At 44.9% G+C, this 18253-nt stretch overlaps 1 pseudogene; it reads left to right on the top strand.

Annotated features, from left to right (window-relative positions):
• Positions 1 to 13004: 13004 nt before the first annotated feature.
• The window catches only part of LOC133771083 (F-box/WD repeat-containing protein 12-like), a 39886-nt pseudogene continuing 34637 nt past the window's right edge, over positions 13005 to 18253 (top strand).

The raw sequence follows: 18253 nt of genomic DNA on the forward strand, positions 1-18253 counted from the left end.
CGGGATCTGCTGTGTGCGGCGCAGGTGGACGAGGGGACGCGGTCTGCCCTGGGCGGGTCCAGGGCGTCCGCAGTTGCCCCGTCCGCCCGTGAGGTAGCGGCGTCGGTGACGCGCGGAGGCGCTCGTGGCCCGCAGGCGGTGAGCGCGCTGCCTCGGGAGTTCCAGAGAGTTCCTCGGACCAGACGGACTCCCCGCCTGAGGGTGGCCGAGGGATCCTGTACCTTCCCCTCTCACGCACTGTCCTGCCCCCCCCCCCCCACCTTGGCTTTCGCCGCTCTCCGGCGGTGGCGCCGGGGTGCGGTCTGAGGTGGTCCTCGGGGGTCGTCACAGCCCGCGCTCCTCCACGGCCTTGGCCGAGCTCCCAAGACACCTGCTGAGGGACTTGCCGCCCGGTCCGCACTCCAGCCTGTGTCCCAGGCGCTCAGCGTGGCTGTCCTAAGTGCCTGTATTAGGCAGGTGTTTTGTTTTGCCCTGTCGGGAGGAATTTTGTTTTGCGTCCCTCTGTCTAGCACAGTGTGTGTTTTACACGGGGCGCTGTGTGCTTGGACGCTTGGCGTCCCCTCAGTAAATATTTGCCGTGTAAATGGATTTCCCCAAAGAACTTAAAAATATTTTATTATACGCTCTTGCAAAAAGATGAATAAACAGCCCTCACATGAGTAATTTCTTTAAATGCATACAGTAAAGTACTAGATTTTCATTCCCATTTTTATTGATAAGGAATAGCACGGTGTTTTGCCTGAGGTCTGCCACGGGGTCGCACACAAAGCTGGAATGGGATCCCTGGCTGTTTTTTCTCAGCAGTGGGCTAGGGGCAAGTTAGGGAAGAATATATATATATATATTTTTTTTTTTGACAGGCAGAGTGGATAGAGAGAGAGACAGATCTTCCTTTTTGCCGTTGGTTCACCCTCCAATGGCCACTGCGGCCAGCTCATCTCGCTGATCCGAAGCCAGGAGCTTCTCCTGGTCTCCCATGCGGATGCAGGGCCCAAGGACTATGGGTCATCCTCCCACTGCCTTCCTGGGCCACAGCAGAGAGCTGGCCTGGAAGGGGGGCAAATGGGACAGAATCCGGCACCCTAACCGGGACTAGAACCCGGTGTGCCGGCGCCACAAGGCAGAGGATTAGCCTGTTAAGCCACAGCGCCGGCCATGTTAGGGAAGAATTTGAAAGGGAGATACCTCATACCCTTTGGTAGCACCAACTTTTCATGCTCATCGTTTCCTCCGAGGTTTCATGAGGTCAGTAACCCCTGTCTCTTAATTTCCTTGTGAAGGCAAGGGGCTAACAAAAGGATTCTCACAGGTGGTTAGCGTTTATTTTTCAAGGTATATTACATACTGTAATTCTCTATTAGAGAAACATGAGGGCATTTCACAAAGTTCCTGGAAAATTTGTATTATGAAAAACATTGCATGAATTTCAAACTTTTTCGCACCAAGATAAACTTTTTTGTATATTCTGATTTTTTTAAGAAAGGATTTATTTTATTTATTTGAAAGGTAGAGTTTCAGAGAATCTTCCACCCACTGGTTCACTCCCCAAATGGCCGCAACAGCCAGGGCTGTGCCAGGAGCCAGGAGCTTCTTCCAGGTTTCCCACATGGGTGCAGGTACCCAGGCACCTGGGCTGTCCTCCACTGCTTTCCCAGGCACATTATCAGGGAGCCGGATCGAAAGTGTTGTAACTGAGACTTGAACTGGCGTCCAAATGGGACACTGGCCTGCAGGCGGCAGCTCATCCCACTACGCCACAACACCGGCCCCTCAAAATAAACTTTTAATTCCTTTTTTTTCCCACTGACTTTTTAAAGTACCATCATGAGACAGTACTTGGGTTTTATTTAAAACATTTAAAAAATTATTATTTTTTTAAAGACTATTTATTTGGAAGGTAGAGTTACAGAGAGAGAGAGACAGAAGAAAGAGAGTTCCTCCATCTACTGGTTAACTCCCCAATTGGCCAGAACAACTGGGGCTGGACCAGTCCAAAGCCAGGAGCCAGGAGCTTTTTCAAGGTTTCTCATGTGGGTCAGAAGTCCAAGGACTTCACCCATCCTCTGCTGCTTTCCCAGGTGCATTGCAGGGAGCTGGATTGAAAGTGGAACAGTGGGGACTCGATCAATCATCACTAGCCCCTAAAAATTATTTTTAAAAAAAATTTAAAAATTATTTTAAAAAAATATCCAAAGGGCTGGTGTTGTGCCACAGCAGATTAAACAGCTGGCTGCAATACCAGTATCCCATGTGAGCTCCAGTTTGAGTCCCAGCTGCTGCATTTCTGTACAACTCCCTGCTGATGTGCCTGGGAAAGTAGCAGAAGATGGCCTGAGTATTTGGACCCATTGCCACCAATGCATGAGACCCAGATGGAGTTCCTGGTTCCTGGCTTGTTGTGGCCATTTGAGGAGTGAACCAGCAGATGGAAGATCGATCTGTCTGTAACTTCGTCTTTCAAATAGATCTTTAAATATATATGTATAGTATATGTGTGTGTGTGTATGGCCGCAACCGCCAGAGCTGGGCCAATTCAAAGCCAGGAGCCAGGAGCTTTGTCTGGGTCCCCCATGTGGGTTCAGGGGCCCAAGGACTTGGGCCATCTTCTAAACACACACACACACACACACATTCAAAAGGTAGAGTAGAGTGCAAGAGATCTTCCAGCTGCTGGTTCACTCCCTAAATGCCCATAACTCAGGGCTGGGCCAGGCCCAAGGCAGGGGCTAGGAACTCAGTCTGGGTCTCCCATGTGGGTGGCAGGGACCCATTTACTTGAGGCATCCTCTGCTGTCTCCCAGGCTACCTGCATTAGCAGGAAGCTAGGATCAGAAACAGAGCCAGGAATCAAACCCAGGTACTCTGATTTGGGATGCAGGTATCCCAAACACCATCTTAATGCCTGTGCCAAATGCCCACCCCTCAGTTGGCTTTTGAACCAAGAACTATAGAAAAGGGAAATGCATGGATCTTCTTACTTGGTTTTATTTTATAAAATATAAACTTTACATCCCTAGTTGTCCAAAAGACTTCTCAAGGGCTGAGAAACTCTGATGCAAGGCTTACCTCTCTGCTGTCATTTCCAGTGTTTCCTTCTCACTGCAGCCGGAGTGATCTTACTAAAACAGTTTGACCCTCCCCCTCCCTTGTTCAGAGTTCTCAAAGGGCTTGTCACTGCTTTGGTCATTTGCTTTTGGGAGTTAGTTTAAGCCCATCTCCAGCTCTTCTTTCCATTCTTCTCCAACCAGAAGCTTACGTTGTAATTATAGCAAATTGCTCACCCACCCTTTTTTTCTTTTTCTTTTTAAAAGGCAGATTTATTTATTTTATTTGAAAGGCCATTGTTAGAGAGAGAGAGAGAGTCTTCCATCCACTGGTTCACACCCCAAATGGCTGCAACGGCTGGAGTTGGGCCAATCCGAAGCCAGGAACCAGGAACTTCTTCCGGGTCTCCCATGCGGGTGCAGGGGCCCAAGGATTGGGCTGTCTTCTACTGCTTTCCCAGGCAATAGCAGAGAGCTGGATCAGAAGTGGAGCAGCAGGAGATTAGAACAGGCACCCATGTGGGATGCCGGCACTGCAGGCGGCAACTTTACCAGCTACACCACAGCACCAGCCCCTCGCCCACCTTTTTCATATGTAATTCTTTGCGAGTGTTCTCCCTCTCCCTGCAGTGCTTCAGCTGTTCTCTTAGACAAAACATCTCATCATTTGACATTTGATCAGTAATTTTTTCTAGACAAAACTTCATCCTGTGGCACTTGATCAATAATTTTTTTTTAATAGGAATTAAAAAAAAAGATTTATTTATTTATTTGAAAGTCAAAGTTACAGAGAGAGGAGAGGCAGAGAGAGGTCTTCCATCCGCTGGTTCACTCCCCAAATGGCAGCAACAGCCGGAGTTGTGCTGATCTGAAGCCAGGAGCCAGGAGCTTCTTCCAGGTCTCCCATGTGGGTGAAGGGGCCCAAGGACTTGGGCTATCTTCTACTGCTTTCCCAGGCCATTGCAGAGAGCTAGATTGGAAGTGGAGCAGCTGGGGCTCGAACTGGTGCCCATATGGGATGCCGGCACTGCAGGCAGCAGCTTTACCCGCTACACCACAGCACCAGCCCCTTGCCCACCTTTTCACAAGTAATTCCTTGCCTGAGTGTTCTCCCTCTCCCTGCAGAGCTTCAGCTGGCCCTTCATTCCCACTGAGTTGGTCATTCTTAGGTTTCTTACTCCTTGTTTGATTGTCCAGTGTGTGTCTAGTTTGCCATGGTGAGTTTTCCTGAGTTCAGTGGCCAGGTTGGGTTTAGTTCTTCATTCCCTCTGCTATACCTGTCTAGGTGCTAACAGCCTGTGGACTGAGCTCATGCTTTCTTCTCTCCTTCCTTGTTCTAGGTGTGGAATGAGGTTTCAAGGACCAAGGAACTGTGGAAGTGAGCAGAGGAGGAGCACAGACGGATCCACAAAGGAGAGATGGGTGCACCAGATAACTGGAAAGGTATCTTGAACACTCTGCATTTCTGGCTCTGTTAAGTATGAAAAGAAGTATTATCCTCTGCCTACCAGCAGGAAACTCCTCCCTGGTTAGAGATGTAAGACTTTACAGTATTGAAATATGAGACATTTTATTAATCAGTTGGGAGCTTGGATAGGAAAGGTTTCCAAACCCAAGGGCAGAACGGTGCAGGCTGATAGAAGATAAAGCAACAGAAATATGATGAAACTACTTTATTTTAATTCAGCCTTGATATAACAACGTAGCACATTAAGCATGTATGATATTAGAACTTACAAAAGTTGAAAATAAAATATTTTAATCACTAAGTTATTCAAATTTCTAACTCTTTCTCTTTTGGAAACTTTTTCAAAAAAATATTTATTTATTTGAAAGTCAGAGTTATAGAGACAGATCTTCCTTCTGCTGGTTTAACCCCTAAATGGCTACTATAGCCAGGGTTGGGCCAGGCTGAAGCCAGGAGCCAGGATCGTCATCCAGGTCTTCCATGTGGGTGATAGGAGCCCACACACTTGGGCCATCTTCTGCTGCTTTCCCAGGCCATTTTCCTGGGAGCAGCTGGGATTCAAACTGTCACCCACATGGGGTACTGATATCATAGGTATTGGCTTTACCTTCTATGCCACAGCACCAGCCCTGAGACCTAACTCTTTTGTATCAAGATATGACTATCTGAAACTGGAAAAAGAAGAAAAAGAAAAAAGAACTATAAGATCCCCATCTCTTGTTGAAAACAGTACAATCTTGCCTATCAACTAGGTGCTATATTTAATTTTTAATTTCAGTCACTCATGATGGAAAATACCTGTACCCATGTGAAAGTTTGTCACAACATAGATAATCCCTGTTTTTATTTTTAGGATGATTATGCTTTGAGAATTCTAGAGCACTGATCTTGCCATCTGTTTTTCAGTATCGTATAGCACTGTTCTGTTTGTTGCTTTTTATTCACTTTTTATTACTAATATTATTAATCAGAAAAACACTATTAATCTCTTTAGTCAGTTTTGAAGTAAAAGAACATTTATTGGAATTCAGTCTTTCCATAATTTGGGAAACATAGTCTACACCTAACATTCAATTCTGGAAATTGATTTTTCTGTAGATGTTAATAAGCATTTGTCTTGATACATTCTTTTCTCCAAAAAATTGTTTCAATAAGAAGAAGCAGAGTCATGAGTTGGTCTGTTTGGAGAAGCCCTTGTAGAGGAATATTTACATTTAAATGGATAGGATCTCAACCCCAGTCTTAATCTTATTTTTGCAGATGAGCTAGGAAGGAATTTTCTGTTATGGTGAAATGTGTATTTCTTTGAACAGTTAAAAATTTTTTTCTATAGTGCATGACCTAACCACATAATGTCACTGTTATCATGTTTTGTTCCTTGTGCAAATTGTTCAGCTGTCTGAAGGCTAAATCACAAATGGGTTTTCAGTAATTTTACTACTCCAGGTGTCCAGTGAACTTTTTTTTTTTTTTTAAGATTTATTTATTTATTTGAAAGTTAGAGAGAGAAGGAGAGGCAGAGAGAGAGTACGAGAGAGAGGTCTTCCATCCTCTGGTTCACTCCCCAATTGGCTGCAGTGGCTGGAGTTGGGCCAATCTGAAGCCAGGAACCAGGAGCTTCTTCCTGGTCTCCCATGCGAGTGCAGGGGCCCAAGGACTTGAGCCATCTTCTGCTGCTTTCCCAGGCAGTAACAGAGAGCTGGATCATAAATGGAGCAGCTGGGACTCGAACTGGTGCCTATATAGGATGCCGGCACTGCAGGTGGCAGCTTTACCCCCTACGCCACAGTGCTGGCCCTAATAACTTTCACCCCATGTGATTGTATCCTTGACCTGTGTCATTTATAAAAACACTGCATTTTTTTTGTTGTTGTTTCCTAACCATGACAACTGCATTCCAGTGGAATTATTACCTCTGGTCACATGAACATGTCATTTCCTGATGCCATGCCTGTCATAGATATCTAATTTGTCCATGAAAATTCATGGACAGGAAAATTCATGAAATTTCATGAAAATCCATGAAAATTCTCATGGACACAGCAAATAAACATGGCCAGCTGTGTCATGTACTTTTAATCTATTCTAAATAATTGTGATTAAAAATGCAACAAGTTACTTTAAGTACTTCATGACCTTTTAAATCCTGTCATTTCTTCCGCACACTAAGCATTGACTTTTTGGTTAGACATAACATTGCACCTAATTGCCCTTGTTTAAGGTACATAATTTTTGTTGTGTGCAATATGTTTTGTTATTAATTACTATCTGTGAGAAGTTTTGGTGCCTAGATATTTATTCACTTCATACTTCATTGTATTTCAGAGGCATTACACATATCTGCTTTATTCATATTCATACTTTAACCTTGTCAACATTCAACTTGATGGTTTTTTGTCAAATCGTTTGATTTTCTCATCTCTTTGGAATATTGGTCATAGTTTGTACAGTGGTCAGATGTGTAAAGGCTTTAAATATGTAGAAATACATTTCATTGCCACACACAAAAAAATGTGCCATCTCTCATTTTTCTTAAACCATACTATCTTTTTCTCCTCTAGCATTTATTTTTACACTGTTTAGATTGAAGTATAGATATAAGAAATAGTTCATGGAGCTGGCATTGTGGGTTAGCAGATTAAGCCACTGCCTGAGATTTTGACATCTCATGAGTGCTCGTTCGATTCCTGGCTGCTCCACTTCTGATCCAGCTCCCTGCTAATGTGCCTAGGAAAGCAACAGAAGATGGTCCAAGTACTTGGACCTTGATACCCAAGTAGGAGAACTGGATGGAGTTCCAGGCTCCTGGCTTTGGCCTGAGCCAGCCCTAGCTGTTGCAGCCATTTGGGGAGTGAACCAGTAGATGGAAGATCTCATTCTCTCTGTTTCTCTCTCTCTCTCTGTAATTCTGCCTTTCAAATAAATAAAAGTAAATCTTTTTTAAAAAAAAGAAAGAGCGCTGTGGCTCAGCGGGTTAACGCCCTGGCCTGAAGCGCCTGCATCCCATATGGGCACTGGTTCTAGTTCTGGCTGCCCCTCTTCCAATCCAGCTCTCTGCAATGGCCTGGGAAAACAGTGGAAGATGGCCCAAGTGCTTGGGCCCCTGCACCCGCATGGGAGATCCAGAAGAAGCTCCTGGCTCCTGGATTCGGATCAGCGCTGCCCCGGCCGTTTGCAGCCATCTGGGGAGTGAACCAGCGGATGGAAGACTTTTCTCTCTGTCTCTACCTCTCTCTATAACTCTGACTTTCAAATAAAATAAATCTTTAAAAAAAAAAAAAAAGAGTTGGGGCCTGCACTGTGGCATAGCCAGTAAAGCTGCTGCCTATAGCGCTGGCCTCCCATATGGGCTCAGGTCAAGACCCGCCAGCTCCACCTGATATAGCTCTCTGCTATGACCTGGGAAAGCAGTAGAAGATGGCCCAGGTGCTTGGGCCCCTGTACCTACTTGGGAGTCCTGGAGGAAGCTCCTGGCTCCTGGCTTCGGATCAGCCCAGCTCTGGCTGTTGCGGCCATCTAGGGAGTGAACTGGTAGATGGAGGACCTCTCTGACTCTGCCTCTCTGTAACTCTGCCTTTCAAATAAATAAATAAATCTTTAAAAAAAAGTTTGCTTTCTTTGGCATCAGCTGAAATCAGTTGTATGAAAGCAATGATATGAGGCAACTGACTATAAGCCTCCAAGTCTAGGTGATGGATGGGATGTGAAAACCATGGTGAACCATCCTGCTCCGATGGGTACAGCTCTATGGGGCTCTAGACATATTTTAACAGATGAGAGTTTGAATTCAGCATTGTTAGACCTCGTGCTTTTATCTGCCTTTTTAAATTAGATTATTTATTTACTTATTTGAAAGGCAGAGTGTCAGAGAAAGAGGGAGAGTCAGAGATACAGACTTTTTGTGTTGTACTTGTTCTCACCATGGGCTATGAATCAGTTATTTTCCATCTGATCTGATTTTTCTTCTCTTGAGCTACGACTGTTAGAGTGGAGTCAGAGGATGCTACATCAGCTCTGGCATATCATAAATGTTGAAAACGTCCATCTGTAAAGTCATCCTAACTCTTTACAGCCACATGTCCACTCAACTTCTTTAGCATTTTGAGCTACTTTTTTTCTTCTAGGATGTAGCAATCCTACCCTGAATTTTAGTTTTGCTTATCCTCTTAGCTACCAGCTGAGAGTGCCTTGAGAGAACAGCTACGTCTAATTAACTTTAGGGCCCATAGATAGGTTGGTGTTTAGTAAATTGTTTTTTTGTTTTTTTTTTTTTGACAGACAGTGAGAGAGAGAGAAAGGTCTTCCTTTTGCCATTGGTTCACCCCCCAAATGGCTGCTATGGCTGGCGTGCTGCAGCCGGTGTGCTGGGCCGATCCGAAGACAGGAGCCAGGTGCTTCCTCCTGGTCTCCCATGCGGGTGCAGGGCCCAAGCACTTGGGCCATCCTCCACTGCACTCCGGGCCACAGCAAAGAGCTGGCCTAGAAGAGGGGCAACCGGGACTAGAACCCAGGGTGCCGGTGCTGCAGGCGGAGGATTAGCCAAGTGAGCCACGGTGCTGGCCAGTAAATTGTTTACACTATGCATGAGCCAATATTTTATCCTCGACAACCATGTTGGGAAGGTGCTTTCAAAGAACTGACAGTAGTCACCAGAATTGAAGAACGTGAGCTCTTAGGAGTGGGGATTTAGCTCAGTGGTTAACAGGCTTCCCTCCCACACTGGAGTAACTGGGTAAGATTCCCAGCTGTGGCTCCTGACTCCAGCTTCCTACTAATGCAGATCCTGAGAAGGCTGAAATAATTAAATTCCTGCTACCCACTTGGGAAATCTGGATTGCATTCCTGTCTCCTGGCTTCAGCCCCAGCTGTCACAGGCCTTTGGGAAGTGAGCATTCTCTCTGCCTTTCAAATAAATAAAAATTTTAAAAGCAAATACAAATTCTCAGAAAAAAGTAGAGTAACAACCTCTGAAAATTTTCTCCTTGAAAATTGATCAAAATCAACTTTCTAATAAAAGATTTATCTCTTTACTTATTTGAAAGGAAGAGTTACAGAGAGAGGGAGAGGTGTTCTGTCTCCTGGTTCACTCCCCAAATGGCTGCAACAGTCAGGGCTGGGCCAGGCGAAACCAGGAGTCTGTAACTCTGTGTGTCCCATGTGAGTGGCAGGGGCCCAAACACCTGGGCCATCTTCTGCTGCTTTCTTAGGCATATTAGCAGGGAGCTGGATCAGACGTGCAACAGCCAAGACAAACTGGTACCCATGTGGGATGCTGGTGTTATAGACGGCAACTTAACCTTCTGAGCCACAATGCTGGCTGCAATTAACTGTTTCTGGACTCTAGAAATAACCAGAATCTTATAGCATTTTGGGAAGTACTTATTCAAGAAAAATGACTGATTCTCAGAATAGCTCTATTCCCATAATCCCCATCCAGCACTGTTAGCCTTGGATATCAATAGCTCATAATCACAGTGAAAATTGGAGCCTGGCAGTAACTGGAGGGTGAAAGAATGTGTTTAGAGATCCTTAAAAGCCTCACTCTCAGGGAATTATCCTTATTTGACCTGTCTGGAATTTCTTGGAAGACTCCATTTGCAAGATTCTCTTTATTTGACTTAAGTTCACTCAGTGTAAAAAAAAGAAAAAACAAAAAAACCAATTACTTTGGAAATTTGTCAAAACAAAGACTTCTGATTAAGTTTAGGGCTGCCTAATCTGATGGATAAGAGTTGGGCAGACAATAGAACAACCAAAAATTTTGAAAAACTGGGGAATGAGATCCCTTAAGGGCTTTTAAAGAGTAAATGCTGTCCCATCTATAGGGCTTGAGGGTTACATGCATGCCTAGGGTTGTGTGCAATCTCAGGGAAAATCTTTTTTTTTTTAAGATTTATTTTATTTATTTGAAAGACAGAGTTATGGAGAGAGGAGAGGCAGAGACAGAGAGAGAGGTCTTCCATCCGATGGTTCACTCCCCACGTGACTGCAACAGCTGGAGCTGCACCGATACGAAGCCAGGAACCAGGAGCTTCTTCCAGATCTCCCACGTGGGTGCAGGGGCCCAAGGACTTGGGCCATCTTCTACTGCTTTCCCAGGCCATAGCAGAGAGCTGGATGGGAAGAGGATCAGCCAGGACTAGAACCAGTGCCCAAATGGGATGCCGGCACTTTAGGCCAGGGCTTTAACTCGCTGTACCAGAGTGCCGGCCCCTCAGGGAATATCTAAGAAAGCCCCAGGTTCTTACATCCTGCTGTCGCTGAGGTTTTACATAAGCCGGCAGAGAAGGCTCAGGTGGAGGCCTCAACCACCCTGTACAACAGCTCCTTGACAAGGACTGGGAGACACGTTGGTTCCAGGTATTTAAGGAGCTCTGTCAGTCATTAGTAGGCACTAATCTTACTGAGCAGAGATTTCAGTGACAGTACATAAAACAGAGGGCACTTTTCAGATTTGGTACAGAAACAAAACAGAAAACAGTAAGAACAAGTGAGGGGTGATCTTATTTCCCAGAGTTGTCACATTCTATATTATTTAAAATGTTCTGTTTTCATCAAAAGTATGATACATGCAAAAAAAATTGAAGTGTGGTGAACACACAGAAAACACTGCAACCAATAGAATAGAACCTGCCCCAAGGAAGCCCAGGCACTGGACATATTAGAGTCTTTAAGGAAATATGACAATGTCTTAACCAATAGAGAATGTCAGTACAGAAAAAGAAATTATAAAAAAATGTATAGAAGCTTGAGCTGAAGATCATAAGAAATGAATTCAGTAGAGGGGCTTAATAGCAGGGAGAAGAAAGAATCTGTCAGTTTGGCAATAGCTAGGATTATCCAATCTGAGTAACAGATGAGTAAAATGAATAAAGAAATCTGAACAGGGGCCAGTGCTGTGGTGTAGTAGATTAAGCCTCCACCTGCGGTGCTGGCATCCCATATGGACACCCGTTTGTGTTCCTGCTGCTCCTCTTCCAATCCAGCTTTCTACTTATGGCCTAAGAAAGCACTGGAAGGTGGCCCAAGTGCTCCTGGCTCCTGGCTCCAGATCAGCTCAGCTCCAGCTGTTGCAGCCACTTGGGGAGTGAACCAACTCACAGAAGACCTTTCTTTCTGTCTCTCCCTCTGGCTGTAACTCTACAATTAAAAAAAAAAAAAAAGAAATCTGACAGTGCCTGGGGGACAGTGAGATACCACCAGACATGCCAACATTGCATAATAGAAGTCCCAGGTTTAGAGGTAAAGGGGAAAAAGAAGAAAGAATATTTGAAGAAATGGTAACTGAAAACTTTCCAAATTTGGTTAAAACAGTTCATTTATACAAGCTTCAATGGACTTCAGGCTAAAGTAAAATATATTTGAGTTCACACTAAGATATACTATATTCACCTGTCAGAAGCTCAAGACGGAGTATATTGAAAGCAGTAGAAGAAAGGCAACTCACAAACCAGGGGAGCCCCAAACAAATTAGTAACTCATTTCTCATCAAAAACCATGGCACCTGGAGGGCGATGAGATGACATTTTCAAGTTGCTGAAAGAAAGACTATCACTAAGAATTCTATATTCAGCAAAAACTATCCTTCAGTTTTTGTTGCTAGCAGACTTGCTCTGTGAGAAGTACGAAAGGAGTCTACAAGAAAGAACACTAGGTTGGGTGGGTATGTAGTGGTTAAGCTGCTGCGTGGGACACCCTTGTTCCATATTGGAATTCCATATTGATTCAGATCCTGGCTTCTCTACTTCCAATCCAGCTTCCTGTGAATGTGCCTGGGAAGGCAACAGATGATGGCCCAAGCACTTGAGTCTGTGCTATCCACATGAGAGAGCTGGATGGAGTTCCTGGCTTCAGCCTGGCCCATCTATGGCTGTTGGGGGCATTTGGAGAGTGAACCAGAGGACAAAAGTTCTCTCTGTCTGTATCTCCCTGTCTCTTTCACTCTGCCTTTCAAATAGGTAGGTAGGTAGGTAGGTAGGTAGATAGTTAGATGATAGATAGATAGATCGATCAATTAATCCAAGTGAATAAACAAAGATCACCAACAGAGATGGGTATTTGGCACAACAGTTAAGATGCTGCTTGGGTCAACTATATTGGAGTGATTCTGTCCAAATCCTGGCTCTGATTCTGATTCCAGCTTCCTGCCAGTGTGCATCTTGGAAGGCAAGATATTATGGGTCAAATAGTTGAGTCCTTGCCCCAATGTGGGAGCCCTGGATTGAGTTCTGGGTTGGTGGCTTCAGCCTGGCCTTGCCTTAGCTGTTGAGAGCATTTGGGAATGAAGTGGTAAATTGAAGATCTCTCTCTCTGTCTTGTGGTCTTCAAATAAAATAATAAATTCAAATAATTTTTAAAAGTCACCAATAAAGTTAGCTATATATGAACATATAAAAGTGTTAATATGCTTTTTGTTTCTTTTTTCTATCATTTAAAAGATAGCTGCATAAAGCAGTAAGTATAAGTTTCTATTGATTGATACACGATACAAAATGATGTAAGTTTTGACAGTAACACAAAGGAGACAGGGAGGAAATAGGGCTATGTACAAAGGTTTTATATACTATTGAAGTTAAGTTGGTATTAATCAAAACTAGATTTTTAAAAGATTTATTTATTTATTTAAAGTCAGAGTTGCACAGAGAGAGGAGAGGCAGAGAAAGAGAGAGAGAGAGAGAGAGAGAGAGAGAGAGAGAGAGAGAAAGAGGTCTTCCATCCGCTGGTTCACTCCCCAGGTGACCGCAACGGCCAAAGCTGTGCCGATCCAAAGCCAGGAGCCAGGAGCTTCCTCTGGGTCTCCCATTTGAGTAGGGTTCAAGGACTTGGGCCAACTTGTACTGCTTTCCTAGCAGAGAGCTGGATTGGAGGTAGAACTGCCAGGACCCGAACTGGTACTGATATGGGATGTAGGCGCTTCAGACCAGGGCGCTAACTCGTTGCACCACAGCGCCAGTCTCCAAAACTAGATTATTATAAACTAAGATTTAAGTTATAATCTCAAGGTGGGCATTTGTTGGTTCAGATGCCACTTAGGATGCCTGCATCCCCTGTTGGAGTGCCTGGGTTTGAGTTCCAGCTTTGCTCTTTATCCCAACTTCCTGGTAATGTGCACCCTGGAAAGCAGTAGATAGTGGCTCAAGTACTTGGACCCCTGCCACCAATGTAGAACATTGGAATTGCATTCCTACTTTCTGGCTGTGGCTGTTGCAGGAATCTGGAGAGCAAACCTGCAAAGGGGAGATCTCTGTCACTCTCTGCCTTTCAAATAAAGAAATAAATGAAAATTATTTTAAGAACTGTAGACAGAGACAGAGATTTTTCTTAAAAATTTTATAATTTCTGAAGTAATCACTAAAAAGTAACTGAAAAAATATGGTAGAAAAAATGCAAAAGGAATTAAAATAATATGCCAGAGAATATTTAACTCCACAAAGAAAGCAGTCAGGGGCTAGTGTTATGGTCCAGTGAGTTAAGCAGACATTTGTGATGCCAGGATTCCATATGGGAACGCCCATTCAAGTCCTGGCTGTTTCACTTCTGATCCAGCTTCCTGCTTATGTGCCTGGGAAGGCAAAAGAAGATGGCCCAAGTAGGAGACCTGGGTGGAGTTCAGGATTCTGGCTTTTGCCTGGCATTTGGAGAGTGAGTCAGCCAATAGAAGATTGATTTCTCTCTCTCTCAAATAAGGAAATAATGTTTTATTTATTTTAGAATGCAGTCATGGAGAAGGGAGGAAAGCCATAAGATCTAGAAAGTAAATAGCAAAATGACATACATATGGGGCTGGCGCTGTGACATAGCAGGTAAAGCCACTGCCTGTAGCGCCGGCATCCCATATGGTCAGTGGTTCAAGTCCTGGCTGCTCCACTTCTAATCCAGCTCCCTGCTAATGTACCTGGGAAAGCAGCAGAAGATGGCCCAAGTTCTTGGGCCTCTGTACCCATATGGGAGACCCGGAAGAAGTTCCAGGCTCCTGGCTTCAGATCAGCCCAGCTTTGGCCGTTGCAGTCAACTGGGGAGTGAACCAGCAGATGGAAGATCTCTCTCTTTCTGCCTCTACCTCTGCCTCTCTTTAACTCTGCCATTCAAATAAATAAATAAATCTTTAAAAAAAGTGACATACATATATCTTTATTATTGACAGCTACATTAAATTTATATGTATTATGTACTCTAATAAAAAGCTAGAGATTGGTAGAACAGATAAAATATATGATGTGTGTGGTCTACAAAAGACATAGTTTATATTAAAAGATGTAGATAGATTAAAAGTAAAAAAATGGGAACCGGTGCCCTGGCATAGCAGATAAAGCCACCAACTGCAGTGGCGACATCCCATATGGGTACCAGTTTAAGTTCCTGCTGCTCCACTTCCAATCCAGCTCTCTGCTATGGCCTGGAAAAGCAGTAGAAGATGGCCTAAGTCCTTGGGCCTCTGCACCTGTGTGGGAGATCCAGAAAAAGCTCTTGGCTCATGGTTTTGGATTGGTGCACCTCCAGCTATTGTGGCCATCTGGGGAGTAAACCAATGGATGGAAGACCTCTCTCTCTGCCTCTTTGTAACTCTGCCCTTCAAATAAATAAATAAGTCTTTTAAAAAAATAGAACAATGCAGGGCCGGCGCCGTGGCTTAACAGGCTAATCCTCTGCCTTGCGGCGCCAACACACCAGGTTCTAGTCCTGGTTGGGGTGCCGGATTCTATCCCGGTTGCCCCTCTTCCAGGCCAGCTCTCTGCTATGGCCCCGGAAGGCAGTGGAGGATGGCCCAAGTGCTTGGGCCCTGCACCCCATGGGAGACCAGGAGAAGCACCTGGCTCCTGGCTTCGGATCAGCACGATGAGCCAGCCGCAGCGGCCATTGGAGGGTGAACCAACGGCAAAAAGGAAGACCTTTCTCTCTGTCTCTCTCTCTCACTATCCACTCTGCCTGTCAAAAAACAAAAACAAAAACAAAAACAAAACAAAAAAAACAATGGAAAAAGATATACCATGCAAACAGTACCCAGGAGTACTGGAATGGCTTTACTAACACCAGATAGAATCGACTACAGGACAAAATGTGTTATTAGAGATAAAGAAGAATTTTTTTAAAAATGATTTATTCATTTATTTGAAAGGAGAGTTGCAGAGAGAGAGGGAGAGACAGAGAATCTTCCATCCTCTGGTTCATTTCCTAGATTGTCACAATGGCTGGAGTTGAGCCAGGCCAAAGCTTGGAGCTTCTTCCAGGTCTCCCACATAGGTGGTAGGGGTCCAAACACTTGGATCATCTTCTGCTGCTTTACCCAGTCCATTAGCAGAGAGTTGGATTTGATGTGGAGCAGCTAGGACTTGAACCAGCATTTATATGGGATGCTGGTATCACAGATGGTGGCTTTAACAACTATTACACAACATCGTCCCCATAACACATTAATGGGACACAGTTCTACAGCTCAACACAGATATACAGTGCTCAGATCCATCAATTAGTATTTCAAGTTCCTTATCTCTATGTTTGGAGCCTACCAGCTCTGCTCGTCTACTTCTTCATATAGTGGATTATACATATTTTGAACTACAGTTGCCCCACTGTCCAGGTTGCATAACTTTGGCTAAATTAATCAACTTCTTTCTGCTTCTGTGTCTTCATGTAGAATGGAAATGAGGTCCTGTTTCATAGGGTTGTTAAAAAGATTGGTTGGATATATAAAGAGCATTTCAAGTCTGACACTTAGTGAGCAGTCATTCAATATCATCTCATCAATTCCCCCATTTTACAGGAGAGGAAATTGAAGCCTTCATTGGTAAACTGAGTTGTTGTAGGTTTCACAACCAATAATTGGTAAAGTTAGGATTCAAAGCTAGGTCTGTTGGTTCCAAAAATCCATGACTGCTTTATCCTTCCTGGAATTGTGGGTGTTTTTTAGGCAGCTGTGTCTGAGACACTGATCATCCTACAAGGTCTCCAAGCTGGTCCTGGGCGCACAAACTTGGAAAGAGTATTATCTCTGCCGATCTGAGCTGGAGTTCCGAATGCAGTCTGGGAGACCGGGGAAGGACTTCATCTGCAGAGCACTTTCTGGGCATACAGGTGTGAGCAGGATAACGTAGCAGCTGTATCCATGCCTACTGCTCACTCCCCTGGCTGAGTCTCATGGGATCCGGCATGTCAATCACTTGGAAAATGCCAGTTGATGAATGCATATTTGCTATCCACATTGTCCCCTGCATGAGCACCTGTTTTGCTTCTGAGCCAGGAAGAGAGGAGTGGTTTTCCTGTCTGCCCCTTCACTACATTGAATGTTCAAATCCCAATCCTTCTGTGTATATATGTTGTCTTCCAGGATACATAGATAAACTGGTCTACATCTCATCCAGTGAGTACTGGTTTGATGGGAGGGAGAAGCCCATGGTCTGCACTGTGTCCTTGGACCATACTGTTCGTGCCTGGGATTTACTTGAGGTAAGCTGGCCCCCAGGAAGGAAGGTGAGAGTGAGACTGAGTCAGTCCTTACTGGGTCCTTCATCCCAGGTCTTTTGTCTTTATGAGCTCGTGTAATCAGCATGGAGAACTGAGGTGAGAGTGGGAGCTCCATATTTCAGATGAGAAATCTGAGCTTGCAAGAGGCTCACTTACCATGCCAGGTCATACTGGTAACTAGTGTGGCAGACCCATGTTTGAAACTCCAATATGAATGACTTCAGATGACATGCTCTTGGCTTTGTACTGCTTCAGGGAGGCGGATTTCACCAGCAGCACCTTGTGGGGGCTGTGTTGGCACGTGCTTGGGAGGACAGCTGTGGCGCTATTCCTTGTACCTTTGTTGTGAGCTGGTTGGGCTTTTTTTTTTTTCTGTTGGTTCACTCCCCAGATGGCCACCACGGCCGGTGCTGCACCAATCCGAAGCCAGGAGCCAGGAGCTTCCTTCTGGTCTCCCATGCGGGTGCAGGGGCCCAAGCACCTGGGCCATCCTCCACTGCCTTCCCGGGCCACAGCAGAGAGCTGGACTGGAAGAGGAGCAACTGGGACTAGAACCGGCACCCATATGGGATGCCGGCACTGCAGGCAGAGGATTAACCAAGTGGGCCATGGCACCTGCCCCAAGCTGGTTGGACTTTTATCTGAAACCTCTCCATCATGTAATGCCCCCCACTGGGGCTGGTGCTGGCCTATGGGGTGGTTTTTCCCAGATAATTACAGCTTGTAGTCACACCTCTCTGCAAACTAAGGGTTCGAATCTACATAACTTGATTAATATTTCCAACTTTGTTGGCGCTTATATGTACTTTTCATATCTATTATTACAACAGCCAAACTTTGGATTTTCTTTTAAAAGATTTATTTTGATTTTTTTTGAAACACAGAGATACAGAGAGAGAGAGAGAAAGAGAGAGAGAGAGAAAAAGAGAGAGAGAGAGAGAGAGAAAGAGAAAGGAAGGGAGGGAGGGAGATCTTTCATCCACTGGTTCATTCCTTAAGTGGCTGCAGTGTCTGGGGCTTTGCCAGGAAGAAGCCAGTAACCATGAGCTTCCTCCAGGTCTTCCACATGGGTGCAGGGGCCTAAGCATTTGAGCCATCCTATGCTGTCCTCCCGGGTGCATAGCAGGATGCTGGATCAGAAGTGGAGCAGCTGGGTCTCAAAGTAGTGCCCATATGGGAAGCTGGTTTCTCAGGTGGCAGCCCAACCTGCTACTCCACAACACCAGCCCCCAAATTTTGATCCAGCCCTCTCCTCTGATAACCCCTTACTTTTCCTGAA

Source organism: Lepus europaeus, chromosome 12 (genome assembly GCF_033115175.1).
Source record: "Lepus europaeus isolate LE1 chromosome 12, mLepTim1.pri, whole genome shotgun sequence".
Classification (NCBI taxonomy): domain Eukaryota; kingdom Metazoa; phylum Chordata; class Mammalia; order Lagomorpha; family Leporidae; genus Lepus; species Lepus europaeus.